The sequence below is a fragment of the Triplophysa rosa genome, linkage group LG24, assembly GCF_024868665.1.
Source record: "Triplophysa rosa linkage group LG24, Trosa_1v2, whole genome shotgun sequence".
Classification (NCBI taxonomy): Eukaryota; Metazoa; Chordata; class Actinopteri; order Cypriniformes; family Nemacheilidae; genus Triplophysa; species Triplophysa rosa.
Genome location: NC_079913.1, coordinates 6,730,495 through 6,740,338, shown reverse-complemented (window position 1 = coordinate 6,740,338; position 9,844 = coordinate 6,730,495). Strand labels below are relative to the sequence as shown.

At 40.3% G+C, this 9,844-nt stretch overlaps 1 protein-coding gene across 2 annotated transcripts in view; it reads left to right on the top strand.

The window, feature by feature from the left end:
- The first annotated feature begins 654 nt into the window (after positions 1–654).
- Positions 655–9,844, top strand: part of LOC130547682 (plexin-B2-like) — an 86,936-nt gene continuing 77,746 nt past the window's right edge. For both annotated transcript variants that reach the window (XM_057323866.1, XM_057323867.1), the window contains exon 1: positions 655–1,040. The gene's annotated coding sequence lies outside the window, so the exon portion shown is untranslated. The remainder of the gene's footprint in view (positions 1,041–9,844) is intronic.

Sequence of the window (9,844 nt, the reverse complement as noted above, 5' to 3'; positions counted from 1 at the left end):
GAATAAAAATGTGTGCTAATGCAAGAGATGGTCACAAATTTTGTGCCTCAATCCTCAAAACCAATCTTCTGATTATGATTTACAGTGGTACAGCTTTAACCTTAGTCCCAGCATGAGCCAGATTACCACAAATCTCAGATTTACTGTAGGTGGGACTGGAAAAGATCACTCTTTTATTCCAGATCAGGCATCGCAGCAGGGGCATAAGGGAGTCCTCAACAGTGTTTGATGCAAGGTTAGAGCAAACTATTTCTAATTCATTTTTTTTAACTTCCAGCGATTCTGATGGAAAAAAAACAATACAAATTCTTAAGATTTTTATTACAACGTCCATTATGGTTCATCATCTGTTTACCATTAAAACCATTACAAAATCCTTTATGTAGTGGGTTTTGGATCTTTCTCCAGTATGATTTAAATCCACTCCACCAATATAAATGATCATATTACCAGAGACCCCAATTGTTTCCAATAAAACCAAACAATTCCCGTTATAAATATTAAATACATTTAATTGATTTTTTCGGAATGGAACTTTTTGATAAGACTGACGCTAGCACAGCGATCTACTATGCACTGTTCGAGAGAGAGAGAGAGAGAGAGAGAGAGAGAGAGAGAGAGAGCGCGCGCTCCCTCTGGTCACTCAACCAGGTCCAGAAGAGTCCCGACCGAGTCCACATACATCATTCGGCGTTTCTTACGCCACTGTTCGCAAAACTCACACAGGTAACCGCGAACCTTTCACACTTCACTCACACCTGGCAGCTCATCTGAAGCTCAGCCCACAGGGCGTGGAGAACCGAGGAATTGTTTTCGACGCCAGATTCCCAGCATCGCCCATTACTTATAAGGATTTCCCCAAACAAAGTGCATTGTCTGCCCGGCTTTTTGCAAGGAATACCGTCTTTTCTACCAGTTCAAATGGTCGGTTCGGAAGACGAACAATGTAAAGCTTTTATCGCGATCGGTCTCGTGGGATTTTGATCTCGCAGTTTACGAAGAGAGATCTTGATCAGGCACCGCGAGTTTTTCTCTGAAAGGTGAGTTACTCTGTTTAACTTTCTGTTTGTTTTAACTAAGATGTTTACGTTCTCGGTCGCGGATGTTTGTAAACGTTTAAAACAGTGTTTGATCTTATTAGTTCCTTGTTTTTTTTCACGTTTTTGAATGAATGTTCTGACCAGATTGAAGGAATAAAGCAGCATATAGAGCTTAACCCTTAAAGTCTTTGCTTCCAAGTCCAACCCATGATTTTATTGAAGTAAAAGTGATATAACCTTATTTTTGGCAGATTAGTTACCGTTTGAATTACCACATTTTAACAAACTTCATTGTTCATTTCAAACGACAAATATCATTGTTTAACTAGTGACAGCGTCGTTCCTATGCTTATTAAAACTATGGTTACTATAACGTTAGTTAAACCATGGTTCATCTTAGTAAGGGTAAAGATTATATGATGTTACAAAATCATTGCGTCAAAAAGTTACGTATTTATTTGTAAGAGACTCGTTGTTTGCGGTAACTGTTATTAATGTAAACGTATATAAAAACAACATAAGTCAGAGATCGCGAAGATTCTGAAAGAATGTGGAGATAAGCGATGACGATAATGTATCGCACCGATCAACTCTGTGTCAATGCGCTTTAATGCAACATAAATGTGCCTTCAGTCGTTTGAGGGCTGTGAGAAACGAGCTTTTCGAGTTTTACCTAAGAAAAACAATTTCGCATGCTGTTGATAACGTCCTCAAACTGCGTTCAGTGTTTGCTGTTTTAACTTGATGTTTGTAAAGACCTTCAACTGTGGTGCTGCAGATATTATCAGTGAAATGGTTTACAGAGCTTTCAGCTGGTACGATGACACCCTTTTTAGTCATGTAAAACATGATTTTTGAACATTAAGAACATTAGGTGTTACATGTTGTGTTTGATTGGCCGTGAACCATTTGTTGCAGCTCATAGACTGAGTCTTCCAAGCAGAAAACCACAGCCATCTCTCTCCATGTCATTATCATCCAAACTCGTTTTCAACACAAGTTCGGGTTACCTTCATTTCATTTTCTCCTGGGTTGTTTATTTTTTCAATTACGCCGAGCTCTCGCATTGCACAAGCTGTTGTGATAAAATCAACTGTAATGAGGTAATCAAATTGCCCCATGCCTTGTAATTAGATGACTGCATTGCTGTTTCGCTGTTTGTATGAATGGAAGTTCTTTGCTGGCAGTGGCAACATCACATAAGTGTCTGTGATCACTTTTAATGTTTGTAGACGAGTTTAAGACATGCATTGAGAATTCCCAATCTGCTTTATGCCTTTCATTTGGTACTTAAATTTTGGTGGTGAAACTGGCGGCCATGAAAATATGCTTGAACTTGTAAAGCTCACCTTGACAGTTGCTCTAGATGGACTTTGGAAAACCACAGGGGGCAGATTTTGGCCAGTGGTTGTATTAGCAAAGTGTTTCTGGGAAATATCCTCTGCGCTGTATGCTTAATCCCAACCCATAAACCTCGTAGATTTAAATCAAATCCTTTCACCAAACCTTAAACCATAACCGAAATGCCAACCACAACATTCAATATAAATCGAATGAATTGTCTTGCGTGAATGCAATATTTGTGATTATTTGATTGTGACTACTATCAATTAACATTGGTTGCCTTGAAGCCTGAGCTTGTTTTAGGTTGTCACATTTACATGAAAAATTACTCTTGAAATGCAACTAATTGTCATTTATTTTAGTTGTATAGTAAAGTGTAGGACACATGGCACAAACGTTTGTTTGAATTACTTTGGAATGTGAATTATCCAGTTTCTTGAGTGATTCAGAGCAGGAAGTGCTCCAGTCCCCTCAAGGTCAAAGTTCATTGGTCAAAAACAGAGAGCAGAGAGCGAAAGCACCCTCCCTTTCTTCTTCGTCCATTCTTCATCACACAGCAATGAGTGTGTTTGTTTGTGTTTCTTTCTGAGAACCATGCCCACAGTGGCCTCTTTCATACAGTTCCTATTCCTAAGGACTTTGTGTGTGTACATGTATGTATTTGTTCTGTATTTTGACTGGCTTGTCTCTGAGTGTTGATTAAAGAGTAGTGATAATCACAAGAAAGCCAAAAGTATTTGCTTTAGACACAGGCTTGTATCAGTGTTGTGATATCAAGTATTGTTATACGAGTGATTAAAGGGGTCATATGACACGGCTGAAACGAATATTATCGTTTGTTTTAGATGTAATGCAATGTGTATGCACGATTTAAGGTTAAAAAACACTGTATTTTCCTTATACCGTGCATGTTTGTATCTCCTCTTTGCCCCGCCTCTCTGAAACGTGCAGATTTTTTACAAAGCTCATCGCTCTGAAAAGCGAGGTGTGCTGTGATTGGCCAGTTAACCAGTGCGTAGTGATTGGTCGAATACTGCAAGAGTGTGAGGGAAATGTAACGCCTCTTACCATATTTGGAACATCAGGTTCCAAAGCAATTGTACTGACAGGTACGCCCATCTTACTTGCGTATACATTTGGGCGGTCTTAGTCAAATCATACCACCAACTGACGTAGATTTGTGGGGGTGTGGTTACACGAGGCGTTTCAGGCAGGTCTGGGTGAGCATTCGCTTTTAGATAGAATGCATCTTTTGTTCCGACACTTTCATTTGTGCAATTTTACGTGTCTAATACATGCATGGGCAACTTATAACACACCAAAGACACAGGAAAACACGTATTCGTGCCATATCACCCCTTTAAGATGTTTTGCTAAGTGAGCATGTATGTGCACTGTCGACTCTGTGTCTCCGTTCAAACTGTGTTTGCTTTGCTGGGCCTCTTCATGAAACCCATCTGCGATCTGGATGTTCTCAGTTATCCGGACTTCCTGAGCAGCCCACTCACGAGCTAATGATTCTGCGCAACATCGTTTGTCCTATAGCCATTGCTTTGCACAGACATGTCTCAGAAAATGAAAAAAAATGTAGGTGTGGGTCACTATTGTGCTGCTGTTTGGAATTTGTGGACCTGTGACGTAAAAAACTTAAAAAAAAGTATATTTATTTATTATTTCATACTGTTGATTTTTCATATTTCTTGGGGGGGGTTGTCCACACCTAAAAAATGTGTATAACTAACTGACTATTTGATTTTGTCATTATGTAGTTTGCTCATCCCTAAAAGTCAAATTATGCTTAAATATGTTGTTCAAACATGTATCCAATCTCAGAACAGGACCTCTCGCTAAAGGTCGGTCAACCTTTTGTTTTGGCCCGCTTGTTTTGCAGCAGGTTGCCCTTCAATGTCAGCTACTGGAATTGAAGAAAGCATCTTGACAGCCTGAGAGGCACTTCATATATGATGACGTTAATGGATTTTTGTGGGCTCTAATTTAGGGCTGTGTCAAGCTAATGGATCTGCACTGGTAGATTGCATTGAGAATAATGAAAAAGCCGTACAAAGGCCAATGTCTATTGAGCAGCCGCCACTTCACCACAATGCCTTGGTACAACCTCGGTTTTCCCTTCCAATCAGCTTCATTTTATTCATAATGTGGCATTTATTCATCATATTTAATTATGAGGAACAGTGTGGAGAGGAAACGAGAGAGATTGAGACGTGTCGAGGCTTGTTCCAATGTCCTACAGCTTGTGTCCTATGGGGTTGTAGCAGGTGGATTTAAACGCTTGTGTTGGCCTTCCTGTGAGTTATTAGGGGACAAAGGTTGTGTTTATTTCAGATGGCCTGACATGTATGATCACTGATGATATAGTTTGGCATCATGGGAATTTGTGTCTGTCTTTTACAGTTGTAAAGCTTATTGGCTGTCGAGAGATTTGGAACTGACCAAATCTGTTTTAATCGGCCAAGTGGGAAGTAGTATTGGCAGATGCCAGTGATATAAAAAATGGCCAAATATTGTTCGATTACTAGACTTGGAAATAAACTTTAGTCTGCCACTGCTCCGAGAAAAACAATTAAGAGCGATCATTGGAGATCACTATATCTTATGTCTTAAGAGACTTGGCTTGGCTAAAATAAAAATGAGCATATAGTAGTAAGGTTACTTTAACATCCTACAATGACTTATTTTATCTAAGACCAGAACTGAATAGGATTATTTTTAGGATCTTCATAACATCTCTGTTTGGTTTGCATAGTTTCTGACAAATGGGATGTAAATGACAGCCCTTCATCCTATGTAAAGTGACTCATGTGCGCTTTGTCATTGGCTGTACGTGGCTCATCCGTGGGTGTGGTTTTATAGTGTGTGAGAATGGGTGTTGGATTGGTGTTAGGCTTTCTGTCTAAAATTAATCAATCTTTTTAATTAGTTCACGGTGTCGGCATCAAGCAACTTGATAAATTGAATTTTCGCGATAATGTCTCTAGTGTGCCAAAGTGTTTGTTTCAGGGTTATCACGTGAGTCGTTTGTGTCCCATCAGACGGTTTGTTTAGGAACCTGTCACCAGATGCATGAAGTGTCCTTGTGTGGCAGGTGTGCACATTTTTGTCAGACATGATGTGTGGGCAACACGTGGGTGGTGTCTGAGGGTGAGTATGTGGTGACAGTGAAGACGAAGGTGAGATTGCACTTATTCTCTGCCATGTGAATGACAGCTGTAAGTCTCTTGGCGACACCCGCTCTGCCACACCCCCCCAACATCCTACTGTGTCTCACCACACATACCGAACCCCCCACAAACACCGCAACCTGTCGCCTTTGCTCTTTATTCATACTTAATGCCAGACAAAAGCTCATAATATACAGTACTGAAGTGGCAATTAAGATGATTGATTACTTAATTTATTCATCTATTCACCACCTTCATTGCCCTTGAACGTGTATTTAACTCACTTTGTCCCCGCCACAATGATCCCTGAGCAAATCTGTACCTCCAAAAGACATTTTTAATGCAATCATGATCACCATTAAGCTTCATTGTTTGTTCAGACGAGAATGACCGGCGTCTTTGCTCTGAATCCGGCATTGTCCGCGAGCTCGCCGGGGTCAGGTTTCGCTCTGTGAACGCCAAATCTCTTTCAGCTTGAAACACGAGGACTTTGACCCGGGTTTTACAACGTTACACAATTCCAACAAAAGTCCATTTACTGAGCAGTTATTGAACAAGGTGCTTGTCCTTAAAGACTCGCATTTGGTGTCACGCTCTGTGTTGTGCAGTGTGTGGAAGGGGGCTCTGTTTTCAGTCTATGCTCGGATTGTTTTGGAGGCCCCTGGAATGAAACTATGGCCGTCTTTAAGTACTTCCAACCGAGCTCTCCCTTCCAGCTAGCTTTTTATTCAGGGAACCAAAAAAACAAGGACATGTTCTACTCGCTGCCTGCCAGGGGACAGAAAGGGAGAGAAAGGGAGTGAGAGAGAAAGGTGGAAATTATTCAGCACTGCCCTAATGTCAGTCAAGTGCTTCTCATTTGCAGAACTTCAAAGCAGACACTTCGTTTCTATCTGATTTCAATGATAAATGAACTTACATAACAGTGTGACTAGATAAGCCACACCGTAACTCAAGAGGAGTCTCAGCCGCATGTTCGGTTTATAATAAACTTCCCTTTGAGTCATCTTTTAAGTCTAAATATGAATACACACACAAATATTTGGAATCTCCTGTTCTTTGATCCGTATGAATTGGCATATGGCTGATTCATGGATTTCTGGCCTCATTGTAAACGGTTGCCTTTTCATGTTTGATAAACTTGATTTAAAGCAAATTTCTGATTTTTAAACATTCTGTGAGATGGATATTACGTGTTCATTTGCATCGTGCCAGCTCAAGTTAAATCAGTTTTAATGTTTGCGACATAATTATGGCTTTAGAAAGGCGACAGTGATGATAGATTTACAGTTTTATTTGACATTACAAGCTTTGTGCTCAAGGATGCTAAAGTACAAATGTAGTATCATTTGTTTACTACACAAAGTCATAGTAACTTAATTTGATGTATGAAGTTAAAATGACATATGCACGGGGTGTTTGTTACTTTAAAGCTGCAATCTGGAATTTATTTTTTGGGTTAAAAAATACAATTGGTTACTTCCCAAATCAGTGTTTGAACCTGCAATTTTATGTTTCAAACAGAAATGGCGATATAGAGGGAAAAGTTACGCATTGCAGCTTTAAGGAGAAAGAAACATTAAGGTTACAGCATTGACATGCAGCCTAGAATGATGTTTCTTTCTTCATATTTTGTTATTGTCTCCGTTGGGCACCCTCATGGTCAATGAAAAGAGAAAATGAAACGGCTGAATTGCTTGTGATATATTTCGAACCCTGCCCTCCTTTTATTAACATAATATCGGCATTAGCTACTCATTGTTCTTTGTACATGAGAAAGTTTCGTAGTATGACCGTATGGCACCTTTTTTAAATTAAAATAATTCTTCCTGCTATACATTTTTATGCATTTTGTTTTTGTCCGTTTCTGCGTATAGAAAATCTGCTTACAACGCATGCCGGTGGCCTCTTTTGTGTTTGTGATATGTGCCGGTGAATTGCTCCTCGATAACATTGACACAGCGTGATTTAATTCCTCCACTGGCATCAGTGGTGGTGCTGTTAATCCTCAAACAGTCCAATTTCTTCACACTGAGCTTTAATTTTAATTATCGTCTTTAAAATACTGCTAATATTTTCTCCTGCTGAGCTCTGCCAATAGCCCTGAGCTGTCTGATATTTCCACCCCCCTTTTCCCAGGATCAGGATTATTAATTATATAGATGGTCTGCTTCCAGAGCCAAAAGCGTGATGTTGTGTCTACATTGAAAGGGTTTTTGTAAATTTGAATTTTTATCCTATTGCGTGACCAAATCGCTGGGGGTCCGGTATGATTGAATCAATGTTTGTTTGTTTCCATGCTTGAATGTATGTTTATCTTGGTGAATGTGGGGGAAGGAAGGGACATGAATAACAGCTGGAGATGAAGGTCATCGAAACCTCACTGTCAGATTATGAGGTGTGGAGGGGCGGAGTCACAGCAGGCCGGTGGGGTTGTCATGGGTGCAGATTATCCTATCACTGTATTTGACAGAACGGAAACTCCCACTTAGTTTTTCCTGGAATCCTGAAGTTTTGAAAGTTGGCAGTGCATTAGTCACTAGTTGGAATGATTGATTTCAGAGTTTTTTGGAATCTTCGTTGCTTGTTTGTAAACTGGAGGCAGTGCACGTGTCCTTGTTTGAACGCATGTGGCAGGAAGAAGGGGTTGCTAACCTGCGAGGCAAACGCCTTGTTAACTGATTGACCTCTGCTTGCCCCCAGTAGCATTCAAAAGCCACTAAATCAAGCCTTGCTCCCTGTGGAGACACCTGGACCAGTTATGGACTACTGGAACTCTGGGAGTGGGTGACAAGTCGGTGTTTAATTTGGCACATTAGTGCACCTCGCATGGATTACACACAGGTCAAATGTGACAACCTTGGCTGCTTGCAAACTTGTGGTTTAAAAAATAAAAATAATCAAAATAGTCTTGTGCCCTCTAATATTCTTTTTGGGTCCAGGAACAGTTTGAATCCTCCTTTAATGCAATTCTATGCAGGTTTTTGGTTACCATTTCATATTGTGCCAGGTGAAAATCTGATTGTAAGACTGATTGTAAAACTTTACTTCTTTGAGAAGGATCACTTATCGTCGCAACAATCCTTTTGATTTGAGGTATCATTCATTTCTGTGACACAAAGTGAGTTACGTGACGTTTAATACCTAAGGGTTTGGTCTGAACTTTATGAGCAGTAATAGTGATGCTTGACTTCGCAAACACCTGTATGTTGTTGCACTCTTTGCCCTCCCAAGCTCTGAATCTTCTCTGGCATTTCCCAAGTTGACAGATCGCTCGACATTGAGCCGGCTGGGAAAATTTCGGTCTTAACTCACAGACGCTATCAGATTCCGAGATACAGTGTCCATGTGTGAAAGGATGAGAAATATGAAAATGAAGATTTAACCAATTTCACGTATATTTGCTCGTATATAAGCAGCATAATTTTGTTGAGTGAATGTGTTCTGTGTGTGTTTATGTGACCGAGTCTGTGTTTCAGCTCATGAGCTTAATTTCCTGTGTGCTGGCCCGCTGCCCGTCTCATGCTGGCTGGATGCCTTTCTTTTTTCCTCTCCCTCTCTCCCCCTCTCTATATCTGTCATTCCCTTTCTCTTTACTCGATTCTAGCTCTGACCACAGAGCTTTCCCAAAAAATTCCCAGCGTTCAAAGTGGCCCACTGCATCGGTCTGCAGCTATTAAACAGAACCAAATGTCACAGGAGGTCTGATCTCATCTGTCTTCAAACCCCTCCCACACGTTATATCATTACGAGGACTTCTATACTCAAAACATTTTTTGAAGGTGTTAAAATATTGTTTTTTAAATTTTTACATACTACACATGTTTATTAAGCTGTTTGATTTGCAAGGACAGTTGTAGTATCTTCATCATGTAGAAAATATCAGGCTTACCTACATTGTAGCCCATCTAATGTAGGTCAAACCGGCACGCACACACGCATACGCATGGAATATGAGATTCTGATTGACTGACTCATTGAGCAAAAGCAGAGCTAAGTTGTGGGCTGTGAAGTTTTCTTTTTTTAACTACAAAGCTTGTGTTTATAAGACTTGGCACTGACCTCATAGGACCTTACTTGAGGAAAAATTTCTTACGAATCCCATTCGGTTTTCCTTCGGTTTTCCTTCTATATCTGTGTTTTCCTTCTCACTGTACAGTCAAGTCATCCCCCACACCATTTGCGATTAGCAAAACGCTTAGGTTTTGGCTGCCTTTACTCTCTCTCTCTCTCTCTCTCTCTCTCTCTCTCTCTCTCTCTCTCTCTCTCTCTCTCTCTCTC